This window comes from Rhincodon typus, chromosome 12, assembly GCF_021869965.1.
Source record: "Rhincodon typus isolate 14 chromosome 12, sRhiTyp1.1, whole genome shotgun sequence".
NCBI lineage: Eukaryota > Metazoa > Chordata > Chondrichthyes > Orectolobiformes > Rhincodontidae > Rhincodon > Rhincodon typus.
In genome coordinates, this window is record NC_063343.1 from 52,250,908 (window position 1) to 52,265,268 (window position 14,361).

The window sequence follows — 14,361 nt, forward strand, 5'->3', positions numbered from 1 at the left end:
ACTCGCACCAGCATGTCAAGAACAGCTTCTTCCTGGCCCTTACTGGACTGATGAATGTACTCTCTCTAACCTCAAATAATGCTTATCTTGTTAATGTTGATCTTGCCTAGTGCAAGCCCTGTACGATGCAACCTGTATGCCTCTGAGTTTTTTCTCACCCTCTGACCTGCATGCCCTTGCAAAAAATGATCTGCCTGTACTACTCGGAAACAAAGCTTTTCACTGTGCTTAGGTACACATGACAATAAATAAATCAAATGAATGACGTGGACTATGGTGAGAAATTTTGGAGAATAGTGTGAGATGTGGAGCATGGCCTTTCTCAATGTCAAGACTGGGTTGCGTTTTCCAACCAATTCTGGGCTGTTGTGATGAGATTCTCACTCATGAGAGAGAGACCTGTTATCAAAGATTACTGCTCAGTCACCTCCTCATTATTAGTTAAGCTCACTTCATTAATATTGCAGGCTCCATTTCTGTCAGGTAGAAACTAGATGCCAAGAATTCACAAAAATGAAAGTCTCAGCAGGTGCAAATGGCTCCTCTCACATTTGGTCCACCAGATCTCCATCTAGGGTACCTGGTGCAAACATTTCAGGGCATGTTCCATGGTCAGTGGCTTCACACATCCCACACACACAGATGTTGGAATCCAACATGTGCCAGCCTCTGCATCACGGCCTAGCTCCAATGCACTTGCAGTACAATTCTGGACTTTAATATTGCACTTTAGTATGATTTGGCACTTTTCATTGTGATGTTTCTGCAAGAACACTTTTTGCACAGTACAAAAAGACAGGCACCAGCTCACGGGCTGGATTAGGCTGCATCTCCAGGATCTTCACTCATTCTTGTAGTGTTCCCCATCGTGCACTCACTGCACGTCTGCCTTGCTTTGTCCCCTCAGCCACAGTCTAAAAGCTCACAGTACTTCTGTCTTGCCTTGCTGTTTAGTTAGGACACAAAGCCAGGCAGCTAATCAGGCTTATCAACAATCACTAGTAAAGGGGGTGGACATGTTGTATGGCACTGTGCTATATCAATCTCCTAGCTGCACCATGTCCCAACTGCATACACAGCAAACATACTGCATGTGCTTCAAGCAGATACCTGTGTCTAAGGGGAGGAATCCTCAATCAAGTAAAGGGAGTCTTCACTCGGAGGGGAGGGGTGGGGTCTTGGCACAGTAAGGCAAGGGCAGCATCTGCAGTCAGTCCAGGGGCTTAGACATAGTCAGTCTACTGCTTAGAACGGTGAGGGTCAGGATCCTGTCACCTCCGGGAGAGAAACTAAATGTTGGGCCACCCACGACTAGTCTTGGCTCTTTCTGCTGCACTATGGGCTATTTTCTCCTGAAATGAGAGAGGGGGAGAGATTGAGTGAGGTGAAGGTGGATATTGTAGAATCAGCATTTTACAGTAAGAAGGAGGCTGTTTGGCCCCTTGTGTCTGTGCTGCCTCACAAAAAAGCTGCCCAGCTAGTCCCATTCTGCAGCCCTATCTTTGGACCCCTCTACCTGCATCCATTTCAAATATATATCCAGCACGCAATTGAAACCTCCTATGGTATCTGCCTCCACCACTTTTCCCAGGCAGTACATTCCAAATCCTAGCAACTCTCTCTGAATAAATAAGTTTCTCCTCATCTCACTCCTAGCTCTCTTGCTGACAGTTTTGAAATTGTGACCCCTAGTTACTGACATACCAACTAGTGGAAACAGAACATCCTTCTTCGTACTGTCAAAATTTTGTACGTCTCAATAAGGCCACCTCTTAATCTTATTTGCTCCAAGGAGAATAATCTCTAATCTTTCCTTGAATCCAAAATTCTTTGTTCTGGTATCAGTCTAGTAACTATCCTTTGCACTTTCTCCTGGACTTTAACATGCTTCCTCTAATGAGGTGACCAGAACTGAACACAATACTCCATGAGATAACTGGTGAGATGAGGGAAAGGCAATGAGGTGTTGTGAGTGAGTAGGAGGTGCAGAAGCCATGCAGTGTTAGCGGTATTGGGGTTAGGATAGGCGAGAGCGAGTGATGGAATTGTTGCATGTAGCAATGAGAATGGTAGAGTCTGAGCCTTGTTAGGAGGCGGGTGCGGAGATAGAGTTAGTGTGGGACAGCAGAGAGAGGATGGTGACACTTACCCTGGCAGAGTGGTGAATATCATCAAAAGTCTGGCATTGCTGTGTGTTCCTCCAGACAGCTGAAGTTATACTGAAATCTTGGAAAGTGTGGAAACCTTGAACCAGACTGGCTGGGTCTGGTGCTGTTGCCTGTCCTGGCAGACCTTTGGGAAGGAAATGACCTTCCCTGATACCACCCCACCCAGCAGGGCCTCCAGGGCTCTGTCTGCAAAGTGGGACATCAATTCCACCTTGTATGCCATGTCTGGGGCACATGTCATGTATTGTGCAGGGCAGCTCTTGATTGACAACACTTGAATGGGTGAAGAATGACCTCAAAGATGGCACTGGTGCCATGGATCTTGGGATATCCTGACAGTAGTGAGTACTTCTAGCTAAGGGAATGCCAGAATCGGGCTAGTAGTGGAGGCGATATGGTCTCTTAAGAAAACTTGCTCAGTCTTGTGGAGAGAAACCCTCCATGAGCCCTGAGAAATTATGCTCAGCCAAAATATGTGGAGAATAAGGCCATTGTGTTTGATATTGCTCCCCCCTCTCATGATCAGCAAGAGATTAATTTTGGATTAAGCCACCATGTACAGATCAGTGTTATCCCAAATGTTCATCTCTGTTTATGAACCATTGAAGATCCAGCAACATGCTGTGAAATGAAATTTGCTAATAAATGAAACCTCAAAGAAAGCTGGTGCTGCCAGTAGGTTTTGGACTTAAAGGGTATTGAAATCTTTAGAACATAATTTAAATAAATTCTCTTTTTAGTAATCAAAATACTGTGTCGCAAGGAGAGGAATGCCGACTGCCTAGCTGCTAGCGTTCTGACAGCTGGATCCTTCCCTCAGGCTTTTGATACCATGTCTACTCTGCAGAAGATCAATTCCACTAGATTAATTAGTGTTCAGCAGCATTCACTTGGTACTAACACCTCAAACTAACAATTGATGGCAGCCAGGAATAGGAAGCCAGCTGCCATTTACTGAATCTTGAGATGTAGAACGAGACATTGATTGTTGGAAAATCGTTGCTTGTTTTTCTGTTGGTTTTTTTTTTCTCGCATCTGATGCCTCGACAAGATTTTGGAAACTTGTTTTCAATCACCTGAGATTTGTGTAATAAGCAGATTCCCTGTTCCTGACTTTTTGGGGGAAAAGGGCTACTAAGTTTTAAATAGTGCAATGGAGAGCTGAGACAAGAATTTTTTTATGCCCTGGTCTTTGCCATAGGTTCACAAACCACAGCCTGTCCCCTCTAGCTTCAGTCAGTGGGGACAGTATGAAGGGAAAGCAAACAGGTAATTAGGCAGGTCATTTCCATGAGTATGAATTCAAGGACCTGGCAGCAGTGCCACAAGATGACTCGTGTGTAGTCATGGTCAGTGAACACATCTTTGTATGCTGGCTATGACCCATCACATCGCTAATCTCTCATGTTGTTCAATGCCTCAGAGCCCTGGTGCACTCAGCTTTGAAGATAACCTCCAGATACTCCACTTCATGCTGTCATACCTATCAATCTGCCAGCCTCAAACCCCTTCTTGCTGCCTCTATCCATACAGATATGGCTGAAAAGTCACAATCAAAGGGCAGCAGACAGGCTTCCAATGAAGGCATTGTACAACATGGGCCATAGACCATCACTGTTTTCAGGACGCAAACCGACTACCTGCATTTTTTTTTCCTTAATTCATTTGTGGGACCTGGGTGTCGCTGGCTGACCAGCATTTATTGCCTGCCCCTACTTGCCCTTAAAGTGGTAGTGAGCTGTCTTCTTGAATCACTGCAGTCCATGTTCTGTAGTTTACCCACAATGCTGTTGAATTTTGACCCAGTGACAGTGAAGGAAGAGCGATATTTTTCCAAGTCAGGATGGTGAGTGACTTGGGAGGGAACTTGCAGGTGGTGGTGTCCCCATGTATTTGCTGCCCTTGTTCTTCTGGATGGAAGTGGTCGTGGGTTTGGTTGAGGATCTTGGGTGAATATCTGCAGCTTGTAGATTGCACACGCTGCTGCTACTAAGTGTTGGTGGTGGAGGGAAAGGATGCTTGTGGATGTGGTGCCATTTAAGCAGGTTGCTTTGTTCTAGATAATTTCAAGCTTCTTCAGTGTTTTTGGAGCTGCGCCCATCCAGGGAACTGGGGAGTATTCCATCACACTCCTGACTTGTGCCTTAAAGATTGTGGAGAGACTCTGGGGAGTCAGGAGGTGAGTTACTCGCTGCAGTATTCCTAGACTCTGATCTGATGATGTAGCCACTGTGTCTGTATGGTGAGTCCAGCTCAGTTTCTAGTCCATAGTAACCCCAAGGAAGTTGATAGTGAGCAGCGGGGGGGGGGGTTCAATGATGGTGACAGCTTTGAATCTCAAGGCATGGTATTTAGTTTGTCTCTTACTGTAGATGGGCATAGCCTGGCATTTGTGTTACTCATGAATGTTACTTACCACTTGTCAGCCCAAGCCTAGATACTCTCCAGATCTTGTTGTATTTGGATATGGACTGCTTTGGTATCTGAGAAATCATGAATGATGCCGAACATTCTGCATTTTTTGGTGGACATCCCCACTTCTGACCTAATGATGGAGGGAAGGTCATTGGTGAAGCAGCAGAAGATGCTTGAGCCTAGGACATTACCCTGAGGAACTCCTGCAGAGGTGTCCTGGAGCTGAGATGACTGACATCCAAAAACCACAACCATCTTCTACTGTGCCAGGTATGACTCCAACCATTGAGAGTTTGCCCCCAATATGCAATGAATCCAGTTTTGCTCGGGCTCCTTGATGCTGCACTTGCTCAAATGTGACCTTGATATCAAGGGCTGTCACTCTCTCACCTTACGTCTGGAATTTGGCTTTTTTGCTCATCTTTCAACCAAGGTTGTAATGAGTCAGGAGCTGAGTGTTTTCCACCAGGGCCAAAATGGTATCACTGAGCTAGTTTTTGCTGAGCAGGTGCTACTCGGTCTTTTGCCAGACAGTTGTCAGGGTCCAAAGAATGTGCAGTATCCGATGCCTACAACTGTTTCTTGATGTGTTTATTGAGTGAATCGAATTGGCTGAAGACTGGTATCGGTGATGCTGGGGACCACTGGAGGAGTCAAGATAAATCATTTACTCAACACTTCTGGCTGGGGATTGCTATGAATGCTTCAGCCTTATCTTTTGCTGATGTTTTGGGCTCATCCGTCATTGAGGATGCGGATATTTTGTGGACCCTCCAGTGAGTTGTTTAATTGTCCACCAACGTTCATGACTGGATGTAGCAGTAGTGCAGAGCTTAGGTCTGATCTGTTGGTTGTGGGATCACTTAGCTATGTCTATCACTTGCTGCTTATGCTGTTGGAATGCAGGTAATTGTGTTTGGTAGCTTCACCAGGTCAACACCTCCTTTTCAGATATGCCCGGTGCAGCTCTTGACATGCCCTCTTGCACTCTCCATTGAAGGAGGGTTGATCCCCTGGCTTGACAGCATTGCTTGGGTGGGGGATATGTCCGGCCATGAGGTTGCAGATTGTGCTGGAGTACAATTCTGCTGCTATAGATGGCCAACAGCCCATCATGAATGCTTAATCTTGAGTTGCTAGATTTGTTCAAAATCTGCATCATTTAGTACGGTGACAGTGCCACACAACAGGATGAGGGTACTGTAAATATGAAGGCAGGACTTTGTCTCCACAAGGACTGTGTGGCGGTCACTCTTACTGATACGGCCATGGACAGATACATCTGCAACTGATGGATTGGTAAGGATGAGGTCAAGTATGTTCTTCCCTCTTGTTTATTCCTTCACCACCCACCGCAGACCCAGTCCAGCAGCTATATCCTTTAGGACCAGACTATCTAGATCTGTAGTGCAGCTGCTGGGCTACTCGTGGTGGTTGACACTGAAATCCCCTAAAAGAATACATTTTGTGTCTTTGTCACTCTCAGTGCTTCCTCTAAGTGTTGTTCAACATGGAGAAGTACTGATTCATCAGCTGAGGGAGATGGTACTTGGTAATCAGCAGGAGGTTTCCTTGCCCATGTTTAACATGAAGCCATGGGACTTCATGGAATCCAGAGTTAATGATGAGGACTCCCAAGGCAACTCTATCCTGACTGTATATCACTGTGCTTCCACCTCTGCTGGGTCTGTCCTGCCAGTGGGACAGAATATATCCAGGGTTGGTGACGGTGGTGTCTGGGACATTGTCTGTAAGGTATGATTCCATGAGTGTCACCTATGTCAGGTTGTTGCTTGACTATTCTGTGAGACAGCTCTCCCACTTTTGGCACTTGCCCGCAGATGTTAGTGAGAAGGACTTTGCAGGGTTGACAGTACTGTTTCTGCCATTGTCTTTTCTGGTGCCTAAGTTGATGCCAGGTGGTCAGTCTAATTTTATTTTCCTGTTGAGATTTCATAGCAGTCAATCCAACTGAAGGGTTTGCTAGACTAGTTCAGAAGGGATATGAGAGTCAGCCAGATTGCTATGGGTCTGCAGTCACATATAGGCCAGACCAGACCAGGTGAGGATGGCAGATTTGCTTCCCTGAAGAACATTCGTGAGGTAGATTGGTTTTTCTGACACTCGACAATGGATTCATGGTCATTGGTAGATTCTTAATTCTGAATTTCTCTTTACTGAGTCAAATTCCACCACCTGCCATGGCAGGATTCGAACCTGGGTCACCAAAACATTCTGTGTTTATCGATTAATAGTCTAGTGACAATACCACCAGTCCATCTCTGCCCCTCTGAAGGAACAATCCCAGAAATGGCTGAGGCTGTATCAGGGAGTCGTCACAGCGATATGTAGGATCCTGTAGCAAAGCCTGTAGTCTGATGAATTTGACAGGAACCCTCTGGGTGACTGCATTACTCCATTTTTCAGCAACAATTATTTTCCAGGCACCTCGCGTGATGCATGCAGCATTTCTCAGGCTGCCAACATAGTTACATAAAGTAGGTGACCTATTACCTCTTCTGTAATAGCAATGAATTCATCAAATTCTCCACTGATGGAATAACCAAGTGGCCTTTCCTTTTTGTCCTAGTGTGCAACATGGTAATCAAATGCAACTTTACAAACATCCAAGTTCCCTCTGATCAGCTAGCACTATTTGTAAATCACAAAGCCTTTCTCTTTGAACATTCTACTCATTTGTGAAAATAGGCAAAGAATCTTGCACGCTGATGCACATTTCCTAGGTTCACACGTTTAACACTCGTTTGTTGGAGATCTTAGAGAGCTCTGTCCAGATTGACGGCTGTCTCCCAGATGAAGAGGCTAACCTCCTCTGGACCTGGTTGAGGTGGTAGTGAGGCATCCCCATGGTGTGGTAGGACAGTGTAACTCAAACCTCCACCAGAGTCAGTGTTAAGCAATCCATGCTGAAAATGCACTTTTCCTGTCTGAAGGAGCTCTACAGTATGTATCACAGAAGGGATCATGAATTGTCAGGTTTTGCCATATGCCATACAATGTCAAAACAGGGTGAAAGTGAGTTGCAACATTCTTCCTTAGGAGATGATGAATAGGATGAGCCTGTGGAGGAGACCTCAAATGTATATGAGCCTTTACTCTCCATCATGAGTATGGAGAGAACCGTTGTGAGGAATGTAATAGACGACTTTACATAATCTTGATTTTGCCCCAGAGTGAAGTACCAATATGACAATGGTCCCATCATCAGACCTCCATGGCCTGCTTTTTATGTCTACCAACCCTGCCAGTCTTCCTTCCAGAACTACATCTGAAACAATGTAATCTGCCACCCCACAAGGGCATCTCCACCTTTCCTTCCCCTACTGTTTGCTGCATCTGCAGCAGGCTTCCTGCAGTTGTGAGCCGAGAATCTTCATGGGGTTCCGCAGGGTCGTGTACCCCAGCAGTCCTCTGAGTGCGAGGGCCTCGCCTGTCAAAACCAGTCTCAGTAGCTGGGGAACGTATAAGGTGCTCTGAGTTAAAGTTTAGCAATTAAATTGTTGCACGTGCTTCCTTCAGCATGTCATGATGCAAAAGGATACAGTAAGATGAAGACAGAATCTTTATACCAACAGGTCACATGCCATGACATGGTGATAATACCCATGAGTATGCCCCTTAAAGATATATTGGATACTGGCTGAGACCCAACATAATACCCAGGATATTTAGGTGACCCCACAATTGCTCACCTCCTTTGTGGTATCTGAGCAGATTAGGTTAGTCAGACGGGAAGGTACTGCCAGAATAAAGGTGGACAGGCAAGATATGGCCATGAAGAGAGCCTCTTTATTTGCCCAGGAGACTATTTGATTGCCCATCTGTACCTACTCCATCATCAGTTGACAGTGGGATCCATCAGTGAAGACCTGCCCTGCACCGTGATCACACCTGACTCCAAGCCTGATGTCAGTTGTTTAAATTTTAAATGCAATCGTGCACATGCTGTATCCCAACGTAAAGGAGAAGAGGACCCCACTTCTGGTTCCACTAGACATGTGCCTCTAATTAAATTCTGTTCCGATTTTGTTTTAGCAAAAGGTAGGCAGAACTAAAATGACAAGAAATGTACAATGTCATTATGACCATCATCTGAATTTTTCAGAGCCACTTCAGACATCTGAGCTAGATAGTTATGAAAATGAAATTTAGTTTGTGCAGTTACATTTGTTTTAAATCGTTTTGTTCTTTCCCCATAGTTCAGGTACAAATAGAATTGATTATGAGCAAGCCAGAAATTTCTGTTTGCAGAGTACCTAAACTTCAGTTGTGCTTTGAGTTGCTTTTCATGCATTTGACATGAACAACAATTCGATGTTACAGCGATCTCTAAATCCCACCTGTTCGCTGGACACTTGTATCTCAGCAAATTCTGAAGATGCTATCAGTGATAATTTTGAGTTACAAAGGACACAGTCCTGTCTCCCATCTCATCGCGCATGACTTAATTGAAGCAGCAGTGTTTTAAAAGAAAGTGGATCTTTCTAAATGTTGTTCATGTCCAATAACAGAAGGAATTAACTTTTTAATTAAGTTATTTGTGAATACTTAGTCCATTTATCCCATTGTTGTCATTTTGTTGTTTATTTTATAACACTTTATTTTATCAGACCTAATATATAAAGCCAAGATAGAAAGATGAAAGATAGCGATTTTTGCACATGGACATCCTCACGCAACCAGCATAGTTTCAGTCTGATCCTTTTAAATTATTTTAGTTATTCTGCCCAAATATGTTATAACACGCCTCGAGAACAGGTAAGACCTAAAGCCAAACTGTTTGGCCCATAGATAGGGCCATTACCTTTGTACCACAAACAGCCTTTGATTCTTTATGTAGGGGCACAAATGAATCTTCATTCAACACTCACCAATTTTGTACAGTTAAGTTCAATTAACTTACAATTAACAAGTTGCCTCCTCTTCCTTTTAAATAAATAAGTTTTAAATTGTTACAATAAGGATAGACTATTGAGTCAACTTTTATCATCTTGATGGAGAGACTTTCATGGACTAAAATTTGTTGTTTTAGAAAAGGACAAATATTGAAAAGACTGCAGAGGCTGAGGCAATTGCAGGCAACCCCTGGACACAAACTGGCTGCACTGAAATTACTATTTCTTACAAAGCCAAGTGAAACCAAATAACTGAGTTGGCATCAAGAAATTTGCATCATTGAGAGATGAAAGGAATATTCAGCTGAGAAAGGTAATTGAGCTAGACACAGAAATATACAAACAAACCCTATTTTAGTATCTTTCTTAGCACAGCAGAAAATGAAAGAAGCAACTTGGGAAATGAGGCAATCACTAAGAACTCCAGGATTCTCCAGAGTTCACTACTGCTGAGAGAATAAGACAACAGCTAAATTTATGGACTCAGCTTTCACTCATGGCTCGATGACCTTACAAATGTTAAACTGCAACTGCTTTTATCTCCTGTTAGTACTAGACTTGCACACAGTCAGCTTTTCTTTTCAAACTTATTAACTGTTTTCATGTGTGTGTGTTTGATTTTGTTTTTTGTTAATAGATTAATAGCTAATAAAATTCCTCTTTCACTTAAGAAAACCTTTGGTAATTAGTCTGTTCATTTTCTGGTGAACTGCACTTTAATTGAAGTGTGATAGCTGTGTCCTAAAAATAATAAAGAATATTTATTGTGACCAACCAAGGATGACTTAAAAAGAGGAAAGCTGATTTCCCCCTCCTCACTTGGTTGCAACAATATGTGTAACCAAAATTTGAAAAACAAATTATATCAGAATTGTTCACAATCTATGCCAAGCAGTACAAAATGAGAGATATCCTCCTCTTGAATTCCCCCAGGAATTTTTTTTGTGTGTATATACTACCTTCGCTGAAATCATTTGGCAGTGGATGGCTTGTATCCACCCATTCTGTTTTAGAAACTTCATTTCCAGCTTTTGTTGCAAACCAACAAAAATCTGTAACCTTTTTCTCTTTCAGACTTTTCCTACATGATCCCACAAGGAATAATTATCAAGCATAACATTCAATGGATACACTATCTTCAAAATAGTGTACCCATTGCTCAGGATCTCTCTGAAAATGTTTGCAAGCTGTGCAGTTGCTTTGTCTGATCTTCACATAAAATACAACTTTTCTTTGATGACCTCTCTAAATAGGGTTGTTCATTCAAAGCTGCCCCAGCCTACATTGTCTAATATCTACACCTATGTATTTAAAAGGCTGACCGCGAGATTCCAAATTTTAAATTCTACTTTAATTTTATTAATTGTGCAATTTTCAAGCTCCACAGAATCATAAACAATCAATGTGCAAAATACCTAAAAGTCTCCAATTATGATGATAAATCGTTGCAGGACTGGCTTTTGGTTAAATACATCCCAATACAATTGATCTCAACAAAAATGATTGTACTCTGGAGGAATCATGTATGTATTGGTTTAGTTTCCGTAGTTATCCTTTTTTTGCATCTGTTGCCTCCCTGGTCATTTTAACTAACCTTTCTCTCGGGAACACTATCACCCTACGGAAATGTAAGTTACATGTCATTGTAAGTACGTTCCCCTAAACATATGGCCAAATGAGGTAAATTGTTATTTTTTAGATTAATCTTCTGGCTGTGTGAAAATCACACTGTCAGCTAATTGCTCTTCTAAGACCTTAGCAACTAACAATGTTTTACGTTTTTAAGAAAATATGTGACATTCTTACAAACAAATTCACATGTTGGTTGACCCTTACCTAATACTTAAAAATAAACTCCAAACTCTGTCCAATTATATAGCTTACTTTGTTCATCTTCTCTTATTCATTATCCTCAGGATTAAAAGTAGTCCCTTTTAAATCTTGATAGTGATGATGACTTCTAGTGATATAGTTTGTAACAGTTATGATCCCTACTTCCACTTTTATATTTGCTGGAACTTTACTGTGACATCTTATGCTTGCACTGTTGGAGGCTCTTACTCTAATACATGATTACTTTCTTACTCAAAAGCCACTTTCTATCAGTACTTGCACTGTGTTTCTTGCTTTCTACTATTTACACTCCATTTGCCTGTCCTTGGATTTCGCTTCTTGCCCGTCAGTAGCTTACCAGTTGCTTCGCCTGTTTGTATCACAATTGTTGCAACTCTCCATTAATGGATCACTTTGGAATATCTGTCATTCAGGTACTCAATGTGGACAATTGGCCTATGGATGTGACATCTTTGTGATGTGTGTTATGATCGCTTACGTTACTATTGTCCAGTTCTGATCTACTGCACTTTCTCCTCATGACTTTCATCACCAAACACATCAGCATTTGTTGTACAAGGTGTCTCCTTTACTTCCACTGATTGCTCAGAATTTAGAAGTTTATAATTAATTCTGTTTAATTGTGGTGAATGAACTGCAACAGTTTGAGTGGCATGTTTGATAAATACTGTTGATTCCATACCTGCTCCCTTCTATGGTATACCAAATTGCCTGTGTTGTCTATTTCAGAAAGTTTTAAACAATGCTTAGTGTCTTGCAACTCTCCTAAGTCCCCAGCCTTGATGAAAACCTGCCTTCCTGCATGGAAAACCATCAAATATGCAGAAAGACCTTTTTTTTTTATAGAAAATACTATCACTTTTAAAGAATAAGCAATTTGGATATCGTCCTCCGATTTCATAAATAGGGGTTTTAGCCTCCTAACATCCAGCATGCTTTTTTCCATTACTTGCACGTAATCTGAATTTTATCCTGCCATTTCCCATGGTGACCAATAAAATTTTACATTCCTGTCTTAGAAAAATTATTTTTATTGTTTCTAAACTTCTCCTTTTTAGAACAATTTTATCCTGTCACCATGTTTATAATTCCAATGGCCAAGCAATGGCAGATAGAATTGGAGTCAATCTTTTGTGTACGTTTTATTATTTATAGAGATACATACTGGAACATGCTCCTCCTTACACCATTTTTGTGCTATTCTGTTAAATGAGCTCTGAGTTAATGTCCAATTCTGACTTGCATTTAAAAACAAATACAAATATACGTTAGCCAGGAAATGGCATTCTCTTGTGCCACAGTTAGATGAGCCAAAAATGATTAAATTAAGCTGAGATAAGGAAATTTGTAGACCTTGATCTACCTTCATGGATGCATTACACTGGAGTGGCCATCATTTGCATTCCTGCCTGCAAACCTATACCTTAACTTCTTTGATTTCCTGAACTCCATGTAAGGATGAAATCTGCAATTGTTGTATAGAGTCAGTTGTGTAATCTTACTGTCTAATTGAAAGCATTGAAAATATTCCAATTTGCAATTCTTGGTCAACATCTTGGGTGGCCTAACTGTATGCATTTCATTAGTCAATGTTTCAAAGTCCCAGTGTTTGTTTTCATTCCAGGATAAGTAAATAAATGGACCTACATGGTTACTGGGGTTTTGGAAAGCTTGCTGTAAAATAATCATCAATAAACTCTATAAAGATGATTTTCATCTTCAAGGGAGATCCAATCCTTTCTGGATGACTTGATGCTAAATTTGAAATGCCATTGAATGTTTATATTTAGATTGCTGGTAAATCAATGATCTGTTTCTGAATTTGATATTCTGTTCATAAAGCATTCTCATTACTTTCTTGTAGTTTTTACTCTGGTTGCATGATACAAAAAGTAAAAAGAGCACGTAAACACAAGATCTTTTTCTTTTATTCATTAACAGATTGAGGACGTCATTCGCTAGGCAGTATTTATTGTCCATCCCTAATTGCCCAGAGGGCAGTTCAGAGTCAACCACTCTCTGCTGTGGGTCTGGAGTCACATGTAGGCCATGTTAAGATGACTGATGAATGCTTGATCAACATCTGAACTCTTAAGTGATGTAATTTCAGTTGCAATCACTTAAACCAAATGTTATTTATTGTGATATTCATATTAAAACATCAATATTATTGTCAAGTATGAAAAATAATTCTGATCTATATACTCAGGTGATGTATAATACATTTAAGGATTCCTGATTGTTTCTGTACTTTTCTGTTGTGATGACAGGCAGGGAAGGGACATAGCTCATACTAGCAAGTCATAAGATTTGACTCAGTAATGCGATAGCATCTCATAACTTCGATTTCATAAATAAAAGAAAATGAATGGAGCTGCCTGGAATAGAGACATGAAAATATAAGGTGGAGCCTGTTTTCATGACCGGGGATAAATGTCAACTTTAGTATTCTGAAATATGCTGTAGCAGGTTTTACAGAGCTGTCGCAGCTAGACTTTTATATGTTATATTACAGAGGGCACAAATCCAGTCTCTACCCTTCCAGGAATCAGTTTGGTAAACCTTTGTTGCACTCCTTTCAAAGCCAGAACATCCTTCCTCAGATAAGAACACCAAAACTGCAGCATATTCCAGGTGTGGTCCCACCAAGATGCTGTACGATTGCAGCAAGAATGTTCCCATCACTACTGCATATCCCTTAATAATTTAGGGTAATATCAAGGTAGCATTAATAGATTCAATGTTAATAAATAATCTAGCATAAATTGGCATTTTCATAAGAGTTACGAACTTCTGCACGCTTTTTGTGTAGATGTACTTCCTACGTTCGCACCTGCAAGGTCTGACTCTAACATTTGGACCATGTTCTCCATTCCATGCCTCCCTAATGCATGGAAAGCTTTTCTTTACCTATCCATTCCCCATAATACTTAAAAAGCTTCTACAAAAAAATTTCCTTGACCATCTACATTTCGATGACTACATCTGGATGACTTGGGTCTATTACA

The 14,361-nt window shown here is 41.5% G+C and overlaps 1 protein-coding gene across 1 annotated transcript in view; it reads left to right on the top strand.

Moving 5' to 3' along the window:
- Nucleotides 1–14,361, top strand: part of sgcd (sarcoglycan, delta (dystrophin-associated glycoprotein)) — a 216,851-nt gene that overhangs the window by 11,345 nt on the left and 191,145 nt on the right. The gene's annotated exons all lie outside the window — the stretch shown is intronic.